This window comes from Cuculus canorus, chromosome 7, assembly GCF_017976375.1.
Source record: "Cuculus canorus isolate bCucCan1 chromosome 7, bCucCan1.pri, whole genome shotgun sequence".
Taxonomy (NCBI): domain Eukaryota; kingdom Metazoa; phylum Chordata; class Aves; order Cuculiformes; family Cuculidae; genus Cuculus; species Cuculus canorus.
Window position 1 is genome coordinate 35,038,309 of NC_071407.1, and position 13,107 is coordinate 35,051,415.

At 45.0% G+C, this 13,107-nt stretch overlaps 1 long non-coding RNA gene across 2 annotated transcripts in view; it reads right to left on the minus strand.

The window, feature by feature from the left end:
- Positions 1 to 6,654: 6,654 nt before the first annotated feature.
- LOC128852648 (uncharacterized) overlaps positions 6,655 to 13,107 on the minus strand; it is a 126,392-nt gene continuing 119,939 nt past the window's right edge. For both annotated transcript variants that reach the window (XR_008450602.1, XR_008450609.1), the window contains one exon: positions 6,655 to 8,373. This is a non-coding gene — a long non-coding RNA (uncharacterized LOC128852648). The remainder of the gene's footprint in view (positions 8,374 to 13,107) is intronic.

Consider the following 13,107-nt stretch of genomic DNA (forward strand, 5'->3'; position numbering starts at 1 on the left):
AGGAAAAGCCAGGTGAAGCTGAGGGCACGTTGCTCATCTGCAGCCAAAATGGCATGTCTGACGTCATGCTTGGCCACCAGATCTCAGAAACTGTTCAAACCTCAGTCTCCTGCATTCATATCATCACCGCCCATTTATCTGACTGCTCAGAGAAGGCGGCCCAGCCTCTCCACTCACGTCCTTGACCCAGCAGGACAAAAGAAACATCTAATTTGACTGCTGTTTGGACACTTGAATGACCCAAAAGTGCCTCCTGCTATGTTCAAGGGTCTCCTCATCGGGGACCACAGCAGCAGTTAATTTTTTGCTCTGATTTTTCATGCAATTAAGTACAGCTTCCTAATTGGAGTGTGGTGAACTATTTATAGCATAATAATGACCATTTACTACAGTAGCACTTAGACATTAAAAAAAAAACCTCGGAGTCAGCAGCCTACACAGTGAACAAACCACATGCATTAGGGAAAGACTTCTCCAAAGAAAGGCCAGTAGCTTGGGTAAGGTAAAGCAGAGGAAGGCAGCAAGGAAGAAGAAATGCTGCTGTTCCCTTTTCTACAGCTGAGGAGCTGAGTGATGAATCGGCACACTCCAGGTTTATGATGCACCGAGATTAAAGCATTTATCTATCCAGTCTCGTTTTTTATGGGCAAGGCCGGGTCTTAGGGCTAAGAACGCGAGGGCTGAGTTCAGCCCTGACTTCTGGGGAGCATGCAGAAACAAACATGTTTTCACAGTTTTTCCCAGTTTGTTCACTGCTTGATGAACACTTTGATACAAACCCCACACGTTTCAGGAGCCATTACTTTTCTCCGTGCCCATACGCTATTTGAAGGGTAATGGATTACAGCCTGAGCTTCAAGATCTAATTGCTTTTCTGTGTCTGAGTGACTGAAAGACCACGTGTATATATATGTGTGTGTGTGTATATATATTCAGGAGTAGACACCACAGAGATCTTCAAGAACAGCATCTTTCCAACAGTGTAACATGATTTTTTTTTCCAAAAAGACTTTCCAGTCATACTGTCCTGAATAAAAACCTCTTGCAGAAAACAAGCATGTGACAGCATTAGGGCAATCTTGTTTTGTTGTAGGTTTTTCTTCCACCTCCTTCTGTCTGACAAACACTCCCAGAGGGAGCCAAACTACAATCGATCTTCATCTTTGTGACCCCGTTTTCCTAATTCTTAACTATGTGGGGCTCAACCTTGCATGAACAGCAGCTTCCATTAAATGAAATAACAATCAAAACCTGTGTTTTCCCAGCAGATGCTGTGAGTTTGAGGTGTTGTTGCCTTTTTTTGTTTTTTTTTTTTTAAAGCAGTTAGAATCAAGAGGAAACTTCTTGACAGATGAAGAGAGGCTGGTCCTAACCAACTTGACAGTGCCATTTTAATAGGATCTCACTTGGAATTGTTAAGAAGATGTTTGGAGCTTGCTTGAGCGATTTGCGTGCCAGGACTGGAAACACTCATAGAAAGGGAAGACTCTTGGACACATCAAGAGTCCTCTGTATACTAACGTTTTGATGAAAACTGCAGAGAAGAATGGAGACAAAGTGCTGTTTGATACTCCTCACATCAAGAGGAGAAACGTCTTGGTGCTTGGAGACTACACATGCCATGGGAGAGCTGACAGTTCCCTTGTTCAGCAGGGACAGGCATCGCAGTCTGCCACATAGGCTGCTTCACAGGGATGGTTTAGAGAGAAGGAGATGAAGACTGACCTCTTCCCATGCTTCAAGCAGAATAATACATGTCACTTTTTCAGCAGCACACAGACCGTTCCTCTTCACCTTCCAGTTCTTTGGCCAATCTGTCATCACACGCCAGAGACCCTACACGGGAGGACACCCGTGTGGCAGGAGGGGTCTCAGCCAGAGATCGCCTGCCTTCCTCCCTTACCACTGTGTTCTTCAGCAAAGGGTTTGTGCCTTCAGCTTCAAAGGCATGCATTTAAACTTCCTGTAGCAGGAGACTCATTTTTCATGCTGAATGAGATAAAATTCCCACTGTTACCTCATTTACATCTCAATACTGGTATATTATAGATGGCTATTATTTATATAAGTGTAAGACATCTTCCTATTCCGTGGGATACAGTACGAAGAAAAAAATACCCATCTTCTTGTTCACTTTTTCTGGATTGTTTCTTGTTTTATTCTCTGTTGCTCAAGTTTGACTGTTGCTGAGAATTTGCAAACAAATAAAGGAGTGAACAGGCCCATAAAAGCTGATTGTTTCCCCCTCCTGCAAAGACTGTCTTTGCGAAGAAGATTAAAAATCCTTTCGTGCTGCAGAAGACAAAGGTATCCCTGGGCGAGAATAAGACATAAAAGAGGTTACTACATACATCTCTTGGCTCTGTGGACTGCTAACTCACACTGTTGTCATCCTTTCTTGTCCATCTTTACTCTTTCTTCCCATCATCATTAAAGGAAAATTTGCCTCTGCAGTTGTTGAAGGTAACTTTGGAAGCAACTGTTGCAATGTGAGCAAGAATATTTGCTTTCCCAGGCAGGAGCAGGGAGACCGGCTCCATGGGACCACCGATAAAGGAAACACATCTGCTCACAGCTGGGATGTGAGGATGCACACTCCTGTCTCACTCCATTGCTTGATCTGGTCGCAAAAGAGATCACCACTGAATTCAAAGCCCTTTGTCACAATGAATTAACAATTCATCGCCTGGGTGCCAAGAAGAGGTGCAAAAGGCATGCCACCGTACCGGGTCACACGGCTCAAGATCACAAGCCTATAACTGTAAGGCATAATACTATGGCAGCATCTCCACCTGGCAGTGAGAATACAGCTAAACCAGCAACCCATGGCCCTGCTGAGGCTTTTTTTTTTCCAGAAAGGCTCTACGGAAAGCCCCAGGGAACACTGAAATCTCAAAAGACTTGCTCTTGAAGTTCAGGAGGGTCCTCCTAAATCCATACGTGAGCAGGGTCTCCTCCTCCTCCTAACCCCTTTGTCATTACTAGATCAGATGCAAGAGGAAGGGGGCCATCTCCTACAGTACATCCCTGCCAAAGTATTTCCCGACTCCTACTGCACTTCTACTGGTTCTCCCCTCCTGACAGCCCAGGGACAGTCCTGCAAGCTGATGAGAAACCTCTGGGTCCTCCTTACTAAGCAACGCACATCTTGGTTCAGATGAAGGCAAATTCCAAAATCCAGTGGGTTTTTCTTTCCCTCCCCTTAGAAAGTGTTTTTTGCCAGTATTCATTAGAAGCACAGCAGGTTTTACAGGTACCTGCACTATCAGCAAAGTGTCTGCTTTTCTTCTTCGCTGACAACCTACATTTCAGTTTAAGAGATTTAAAAGACCTCCAGATTCAAAGCCTTGTAATGACTTTCTTTTTCCCTTCTCTCCTCCTTCCCTCTTTCTCTTTAATGACTTTCACTAAAGTGAAGAGGATTATTTTCCTTGCATGTTGACTAGAGCACGGAAGAAATTCTGCTTTCTCATTTTCTGTCTTCTTCAACCCCCTGTACCAGCTGCCTGTTCCAGGTACACATCACCAACTTATTTCTTCTTCCCTGATAGCTGTGGGTACCACCAAGACCTGGCCATCACAGACAGGGACGGCTACTTAAATGGATTTCAATAGATCAGAGTTTGATGGACTTTGTACGGGGAAGAAAAAATATCGATCCATTCAGTCTCAATCAGATCATCCCGTGGGTAACTGCAGCCTCTTCCCTGTCAGAGCTGAGATGAAGAGCTTTTCTAGCCTGGCCCTAAAAAAAAGTTTATTTCTTTCCAGACAAGAGGAGTCAAAGAAGATGGACAATGATTTGTTTAAATAATACCAAGCAGGGTGAAATACAGCTCTCCTCATTGTTAAGCAGCCAAGCCCATAGTCTGACTCTAACACAATTTATGTATTTTTCTGAATGATGGGATTTCTTTATTAATTGCCAACCTACAAATCTGATGCTCCTGGATATTTTTTTGAATGTAATGGGGAAGCGAAGGAGAGCTGGAGTTGCAGTCCTCCAGAGACGCAGAGTAAATCTGATTGATTGAAATCACTTGAATTTCCCCTATTATTAAATAGAAGAGCACTCCTGGCTTGTCTCAGAGATTCAGGGAAAAGCTGCAAAGGAACCAGCAGCCCAGAGCAGAAGCATTCAAGTAGGGACTCATACTGACACTTTTCTTTCTGTCTCTCATCTGCCGCAATTTGAGAGTGCATTCACATTAAAGTTCTTTTTGGCAAGCACCAAATCAGACCACTATTAAGTTCTTTATCCTCACCTGTTATTTGCACAATATACTGCATGCTCTTTAAAGCAGAGGGAACTTCAGTTACTTGTGTGAGGGTCTCTTCCCTGAGCTGATTGCACACTGGAGATGCTATCCATGGGATGCCAAGCATCCAGAAAATGAGATGTGTTAGCTCCTTATCCCCACAGTGGTGGAGGACACAGGGATCAGCCAAGGCTTGGGAGTGCTGGAGAGGAGACACAGTTAGGTTTTCTGTAGTTGAGGCAGAAGGGCAGTTACTGACAGGGAGAGCTCACATTGAGGAATATCGGAGTGATGGAAAAAGTAAGAGCATAAAGGAATGCATCACTTTCTCATTCCCGATCTGTTTTGAAATGTGAGTGGACTCTGAGCCATGTCTAAACACAGTTTAAGTCCAGCATCCAAGAAAGACCCAAAGATCCCCAGAATTACCCTTATCTGAATATGTAAATATCCTGTGCCAGGAATAAAAGCTAGCAAGAAAACAAGTATTGTGTGAATTGTGAGATCTAGGGATTTCTCTTCCAAGACCTTTTAATTTAATGTTTGATTCTCTTGAGAAGGAGAGGAAATGCATACCAGCTTGAGAAACACAATATGCAGGTTGTGAGCATTCCCCTAGAAGATGAAGGATTTTGCGTGTTTGTTCTGCCTGATTCTCTCTCTGGCCCCATGCATATTTAATTAATCCGAGCTCTCTATCAGACAGAGGTTTCAAACATGATCTCCCATATCCTGGATGGATGCCCTATGAGTAAGCATTTTCTACCTGAAACAGCTCCGTAAAACACATCCGGCCAGCTTCCTTCCTTTCTTAGCTATAGGTCACCAGCGATGAACTGAAGCCTCAGCACAAATGAAAGACCTATAGAAGTCCTCCTACTGAAGCCCTCTAGGCGTCCAAGCCATTCCTAAGCCCATAGGACAACTTCGAGCCTTGTTATATTTCTGGAGACTTTACCCTGGAAAACATCTTATCAAGAGGTTGAATCTGTTTACCGGTACAAATGCAGAGAGAAAGTCTTTCAGAAGTGACATTGGTTTGGAGATATGTTCATAAAGTGACCTTTGTCAACAGGCCTGCTGACAGTCTGTGTATCAATACCCACTCTCTTAAATTCCACCTCCCAACAAAACCCAAGCAAACAAAAATCTCACAGCCTTTCTTCACTGCAAGTGCTGAAAGGTGGGGAAGTCCCCTCCTCTGTGCCAATGCCCTGCTCAGCATCCACCAAACCCACAGGAAATATTATTGCAAATCCACTGTGATATTATTGCAAAAGAGAGCGAGAATGTCAAGACCCTTTGGTATATTGTGATTGCCAGGCAGCTTTAGGGACACACATTTTTCCTTTCCAGCTATGTTCTGTTGCCAGACTCCCACCCTTCGATTAACTTTGGTGAATAGACACAGAAACTAAAGGCAACCACTCCCCTGCTGATTTTTATGGCCTTTTTTTCCCCAGCACCACAAAATATGGCATGACTTTGCCTAAATTCTCATCTTCGGTAAAGTCTCCCCTTTTTATTTCCTCTCTACCACATGCAAAAATCCATTCTTTTAATCCTCACCATCCTGGAGATAGATGTCTCCTCCACTCCCTCAAACCAGATTGATCACGGAAACTCTTCCAGAGAATTCATCCAAGACTTGACTCACTCTAAAAAATGGCCTGCAGAGATCGTGCAAACTCTCACACAGGGCAGCCGTGATCGTTAAAGCACCTAATTATGTACGTTCCCATTACTAAGCCTGATTTGATTTAAGCATCTTCCTGGGTAGCACTCTGGGACATAACACCATGCTCTGAATCATCCCCATCCCATCTGCTCTGGTCTTTGCCCTTCCCAGCTCGCAGGTAGGATAACACAAATGCTCCAAGCTAAATATTTAATAGGAGTGCTAATGGCTTTGTTAAGTGAAGTTGGGGGTGGAGGGAGCATTTCTTTGGTTTAGGATGACGGAATTGCGTTTGTGCTAATGGGCAACCTATACACCCCAGTCCTGTTTTGGTTTTGTCCTCGTGCTTTGCTCTTTGAGTGTCAATACAAGGGCTACAGGCAGATGGTGCCAGGCTTACTCCCACCACTGAGTCAGAATTCAACAAAAGTTTGCACCGTAACAACTGTAAAAGAAGACTATTTTTTTTTCCAGGTGAAGGGATCAGACATCCCTAACAAAAACCTTCTTGGGATGATGCTGTGTGAGGCCCAACCAAATCAAGTCAACTGAACCCGCCACAGCAAACCTGTCCTTAGAGCGAGTGTTTGGGGTTGGAGCAGAAGCTCGGTGGAACCAGGCCAAAACTACCCATTTTCACCTTGCTAGGATTTTCCTGACAGTTTGCAAATCCCGTCAACGGGAAATAAAAACAACCACCAATGTTTCAGAGCCAGATGGTAGTTTATGTTTATGAAAACTGCAATTTGTTTTCATGGAAACTAGTAAAAGGATAGTGAGCAAACCTGGAAAAACACCGATCATCCTTTGGGAAAGTTTATATTTCATGGGCAGCTCTTGCTGCCACTGCTGGTCTGCAGCTGATGGAGCATGCTTGGTACACAAGATCACTCTAAAGGTCTGCCCAAAGAAAGAGACCAACCATGGCATCCAGAGGCCATCAGCTGAAATTCAGCCTAGGTTAGCAAGAAGTGGAAGAGAGAGAACCTCATTTAACGTGCCAACTTGCCAGCTCATAGCAGAGGCAGTTCATTACTGAATCTTTGTTATGCAGAGAATGGAATCATAAGCTTGCTCATGATGCCTGCTGGATGAGCCCAAAGAACAATCAGGGTCCATCCAGTAAGTGAGACTATGAGGAAGGAAATGATACACCAGCTTTGTGACTTATAGCTATATAACTGGCTTCAGTCTTTGCATTTTATATCAAGTGGCACGTAAAAGTGGACCAGCAGTTAGTTTTCCATGCACTGGACTTCCTCTGGAGCACTTCCACCTCTGGCTGATTTTTCTTGCCAGATCTCCCCAACAACTGTGTCTCTGCCTTGTGGCACAGCAACATTTTTGGCTGAGTTAATCCTAGCCTTATCCCATGAGAGCAAGGCCCACAGCACAGGCAGCATAAATACTGTTTGCTCTGGTGGCCCCAGGCCAGGAATGACATTGGTTCCTAGCGAAGAGTCATAAATTTAATCAAGCTTTCTTCTGCTGAGTTTTCATTTTTCTTACAAGGGACCCATAATACTTCATCTGTTATGACTGCTCACACATACTCGTGTTCTGATGGAGCTAAGCAAAGAACCTTCTGTCCAATAAGCGGCAGTGATTTGGCCAACAGGACACTTCACACTCAAATGGTCCCAGGACGCACTCTGAGCAGCGAAGGTTGCATGATTTTCAGCCCAGATTTGTCATTATTGCCAAAGTGAGACCAAGTCAATGTGGTGGGTTTGGACACATTGCTCCCAAAAGCAAGCGTCTCCTTATTGTGGAGGTTTGCTTTGGTATCTGGGTTTATTTAACTCTGTTGCTGAGAACTTCCATTTCTCCACATAACCACTTGGCAGTTTTATGAGCAAGGAGAGATTTTGGTGAAAACAAGGTCTAGGTAAGACCTTGGTTGATGTTGCTGTGGTACTGCAATGTAGCCTGTTGATAAAGCCGTAGTTACTCTTCCTTAATGTATTCCCAGAGAATGAAAGAGAAATGCTCAAAGACTAAATTCCAGTATGGCTGGGGCGGCAGGAGACAATAACCCTGTTATTTGAAGAGGCTGGTATCACTGAAATCCGCTCTTCCAGAAGCATCCTTGAGAGCATTTAGAACCTCCTCTTTATATGTACTTGAAAAATGTTGATTTTCGCATCCATCAATCCTGCCACAAGAAGCAGTAAGGTTTCTTTGCGGTTAGGTAAATATTTGCTGGCACCATTGAGTGCCATCATCTGGAAGGACGGCAGGGTGGATTTGAGACCAGTCGAGGATCTAAGAATAGTCTTCCTTGTCGTGCATCCCATGCCCTTGAACAGTCTCCCCATGCACACCTCAACACCTGTACAGTCCGGTCTTGCATTACACGTCCCGCAGACTGATAACTACTGCTTCCTGCTGTATTTCAGCGCTGTTGCTCCAGGGCCTGGTTTCTTGGCAAGTCATCTAGAAATCAGAAAAAAACTCCATGAGAGGAGATCTCAGGATAGGAAAACCAAAGAGACTTATATTCCACAGTCCACGATTTTCTGAGAGGTATCAGCTGCTGTCTCGTGTTGTTGGGTGGTAGAAAAGGGCAGGAAGAAGATATAATCCTGCTCTAACTCACTACATCATCAGTTTTCATTAAAATACTCTCCTGCCACATCTTTCTAATTTTTCATTTTGGAGGCAAATTTATTAAAGGTGTACTTCAGCCTGATTAAATTAAATAATGTGACATTAGCAAATAAAGGTTTTTTTTCTCTAACAGCACACCACAAAAAAAAAAAAAATGCTGTTATGCAAATAGCTAATACTATAACAGAAGGGGGGGAAATTCCATCCTTCATATGCTCCTGACACCCATTCTTTATCTTCCCTTGGCCCCACCACCACAAATCACACTGAAGCCTTGAAGCAAAAATAGCACAAATGTAAAGCAATATAATGTCATTTGTTTTCTGAGGTATGTAATAACACAGTTTGCACGCAAATAAACCTTCCTAGCACACTAGCAGGGCCCTCCCTAAACCTCCCTGTGTGGCTTTTAACTTCTCAGACTCATTTCAGGGCTATTTCCAGGCCAGAAATGGCTTTGAAAATGAGGCTGAAAAAGGTTTTTCGGCTCATTTTTGTTTTGATTTCTACTAGGCAGCAAGAAAGGGCAGGCATTATGTTCTGAAGTTCAGGACTTAGCTTTGCTACCTTGTTTTCGTAGGTCCACTTTGCCTGTGCTGTTCCATCTCAATTTCTCCCAAATCCACCTTAGCTAGTTTTAGATGGAAAAATAGAGTGTTTGGGTGATTTCTTTCCCTTTGGCCCAGCAACAACATTTGGCTAATTCCAGGGCTACAAACACATGAGCATTTTTTAACCATATCAGAAAATCCATGTCGAATACAGGTCTCCCCCTCCCTTCCAAGAGCTGTAAAGCGCACTGTCCTAGTGGGATGATCTGATACAGCCAGGGTAAGAAAAGGAAGGGGGGGTTCTCAGAGGCTTGTCTTCAGGTCTTCTCCTCAGCACAGAGGGGCAACGTATGCTTTCCACCTCTCCTAAGATCAGAGGAGCTTCCCTTCCACGAAGTCACCCCGTTCTTGCCATCCAATCGCTTGGGAAAGGCACTGGAGTCCTCTGGTTGGGAGCAGCCCCAGCAGCTGGTGGTGCCTGGCCTGGGGGCTGAGGGGTCTCCAAGCTCTTGTGCCAAGAGCAGGCAACACATCCACATCAAGCAGAGTGGAAACCAGGAAAAATTTTAGGACTGGGAATTCTCCATCTGTTTCTGCCACAGCTGGCACATGACTCCCTTCTGTCAATAGCTAAAGGAGATGATCAGGAAAGCAGCAGACGGACATTTCCTGCACTCCTCACTTACAGGGACAGGGAAAACCTTGGTGGGTATCTCTTGGTGGGGAACAGAGTCAAAAAGGTATTCCTGCAGAAGGTGTCCCTTCACCACTCACCAATAACCGGGTGGAAAGCTGCTGAGCAAAAAGGCACAGCCTTTGCAGATCTTCAGTCCCTTGGGCGTGTGTATAGGCAGGAAAATATCAAGTGGATGTCTGCTAGACCAGGTAGCTGGAGATGTCCCCTTCAGATGCTTGTCACTCTTCATTCTTTCTCTTGGGCCGCTTATTTCCCCGTAAGAGGCAAAGCCAAATCGGTGGGGGAACACAACCACCAAGGACTTCCATCCCCAGTGACCAGGGGCAGGGACACAGGGCAAGCGGCTTCACAGCAGCCAATGGCTGCTACCAAGGGGACTTGATATCAAGTCAAAATTCTTCCCCAGCTTTGATAGCAGAGCCCAAATCTCATCTTTCCTGTTTATAAACAGAGGTGGAGTTGAGGGAACTACAATGCCTTGGGAAGTGTTAAACTCAGCTTTGAAAGGTAAGGCGCCTTCACATTCCTTGCATGTTATAATCCAGCATTAAAAGCTCAACATGCTTTTAAACAATACTAATGATCAGTCATCAGCTATTTGGAAGACTTCCATAGCAGCATTTGACTACTGGATAGTGATCAAGTTGATGAAGGCTTGCCAAGTTCTGGGCACTTGGCTGGCATAAGAAATGCTTAGTGCTTCAGGGAAGACTCCACACAGCATTTGATCCTTTCTAGTCCCGCACTATTTAAAAAAAATAACCCTTCTCTTCCTTCTTCCCCCATTTTCCTGCATTTAATAGTGAAGAAGAGTACGAAGCCATACACATGGCCTCAGCAATGTTATTTTTAATTGAATTGCCCCCAAATATTGCAATGCTATTGCATTCTCTCTTGGTCATAACGCTACCTGAATTTTAGGCTGTTCCTAAACTTGTGAACTTCCTGTTCACAAGTTATCTTCTTCTTGGAACTCTTTGGTTTTATTGGATATTGTCTTCTTGAACGATATTTTTTTTGTTCCACTTCTCCCTAAAATGTCCATTTGACTCCCACTTCAGTGTCACTTGTTGCCCACGAGCTCACCACAAGGTCTCTTGCCCTCCCTGCCGGTGGCACACTCTTCTGTCCACCAGCAGGTCTGTTCTGCCTTAGTGACTTCAGAGGCGACTGCCTGACAGTACGCTGCATGCCCGGACCGATGCAATGTGACACGGCCAAACACAAAACGCTGCTGAAATGATGCTGCACCTGACGAGAAGTATCGCCCTCCATCTAGCAATGATCTCATGCTGTCTGGTCCCATCAAGGCCATCCTGAACAAGACAGCCCTGGCTGTTTGCTTATGACAAGGGCCTTTGGTGTCAGCTGGGAGGGGACAAGCAGTGAAACAAACACCTCGAGGGAAAGAAAATTACAAAAACGTAAAAGACTGAGATTTGCTGCCGCCCAGAGCCTCCCTTTTTCTGCCTCCCTCCCCATCTCCTATTGCTGAGGGACCTACTTGCCAGAGCCCTGGTAAATTTTATAATTATAGCCACAGAATGCTCAGCTATCAAAGATTATACGCTTTGCCACTGTTGATCACATGTGCCAAAATACCTCATGCATGAGTGTCAGACGTGCCTGATTTACACAGCTTCTTCTTGCCCCTGCTTTGTTTTTCACTTTCTTCACGCTGATAGGGTGGATGCACGCTCCCTCTCATCTCGCCCTGAGCATCCTTTGCAGGCTCGCTCCCTCCCTGGTCTCTCCTTATCCTATCCTACCAGTCTGTGCAAACAGAGTGGAAGCTGAAAAACCAGGGCCAACGCTGACTCTCTCCATCTGGAAGGCACCAGAGGGGCCAGCAGCAGCTGAAGCATAAATGCCCCTGCCGTTTTCTTGGAAAGAGTCAGGATCCAGGGGGAAAAAGAAACGTGGAGGGGAAAAAAACCTGAAACAGAAACCTGGCAACAGTAAGGAAGACAAGAACTTCAGAAGCAGTGAAAAAACATTGTCAGAGTCAATATCAGAGAGGATGAAGAAAGAGGATGGAGATCTCCGAGTAGGAAGCAATCTTTAGGAGCATCTCTTTCTACTGAGGACCAAGACACTGACTGGATCACCAAAGGCAAACAAGATGTGACCCACTACCACGGTCCCTTCTGTTAACAGAGTTGTCCCCAGGGATGAAGACAATAAGAGCTATGACATGTTTTGCTGCTCTGGCAGCAGAAGGTTCATTCAACTCCAAGGTGCAACTCCCGCCTGCCAATTACCAGCTCTCGCTCAGCACCTATGTGTGGCGTGTGGCTTACAAACAGGCACACCCAGCAAGCCAAAACCATTTGCACGTTAAATACAACAGCTTTCCTCACACCTCCTCGTGTCCAGTGCCATAGGAGGGTTAAAATAGAAACAAAAATAAACCCTACCAGCATGACTTTTTTTTAGCCAAAGGATTCAAACAACTGGAATTGTGTTAATTTATGCTCTAAGAAGTGCACATCTGTGGTATCTGAATATGTCTATGTTGCCTTAATATGGGCTTGCACTGCCCGTGAGAATCCATCCTAGCCTGTCGCGGGCAAGACAGCTCTTACCCAGAGAAAGAGAGCAGCATTGAATTAAACACTATCATGTGTTTTTGAGGTCTTTTACACCCTTTCAGACACAGCCTTCTTTCCCACCTTTACTCTCACCTCTGATGCCAGACAAAATTCCAACAGATTTACCCCTCTTGTATTATTTCATCACTTTCCAGCAGGATCCCGGCCAAGACCCACCTGTTTCAGCCTTTTAAGGAGATTTGGGATACTCAGGGAGAGTGCCAGCACTGCACCAGCGGCAGCCAGCATCCCTGGGCAAAGACCCCGTGGAGGTCTGTGGGATGAGCATGGGTTATGCCCATTCCCCTGTCAAAACCTGCCGCTTGCAGGTATTTGTGCTTGGATTCAGGCGCCGTATGAGCCAGCAGAATCCAGGATTGCTACAGCTCTAATGAAAAATGCTTCAATGCTGCCCTCTCCCCAGTGGGCTTGGCTGTAAGCAGGGCATAAACATCCCGTAGGTGTAGGCAGCATCAGCCGCACACACATCTCTCGGGTGTGTTCATTGCGTTGCTTTATTTCCCCATTGGAAAAAAAAACCCCAAACTTTTTAGAGCAGTACAAAACTGGTTCGGCTGAAACAAGAGAAAGAGTGATGGAAAACAGCGAACAATAAAACCAGAGAGCAGGCAACAGTTCCTGGGGAAAAAGGGGAGGAAAAAAAAAAAGCTGATGCTTTCAAGATTAATGACTAATGACAAATAATTGTGGCTGCGGAACA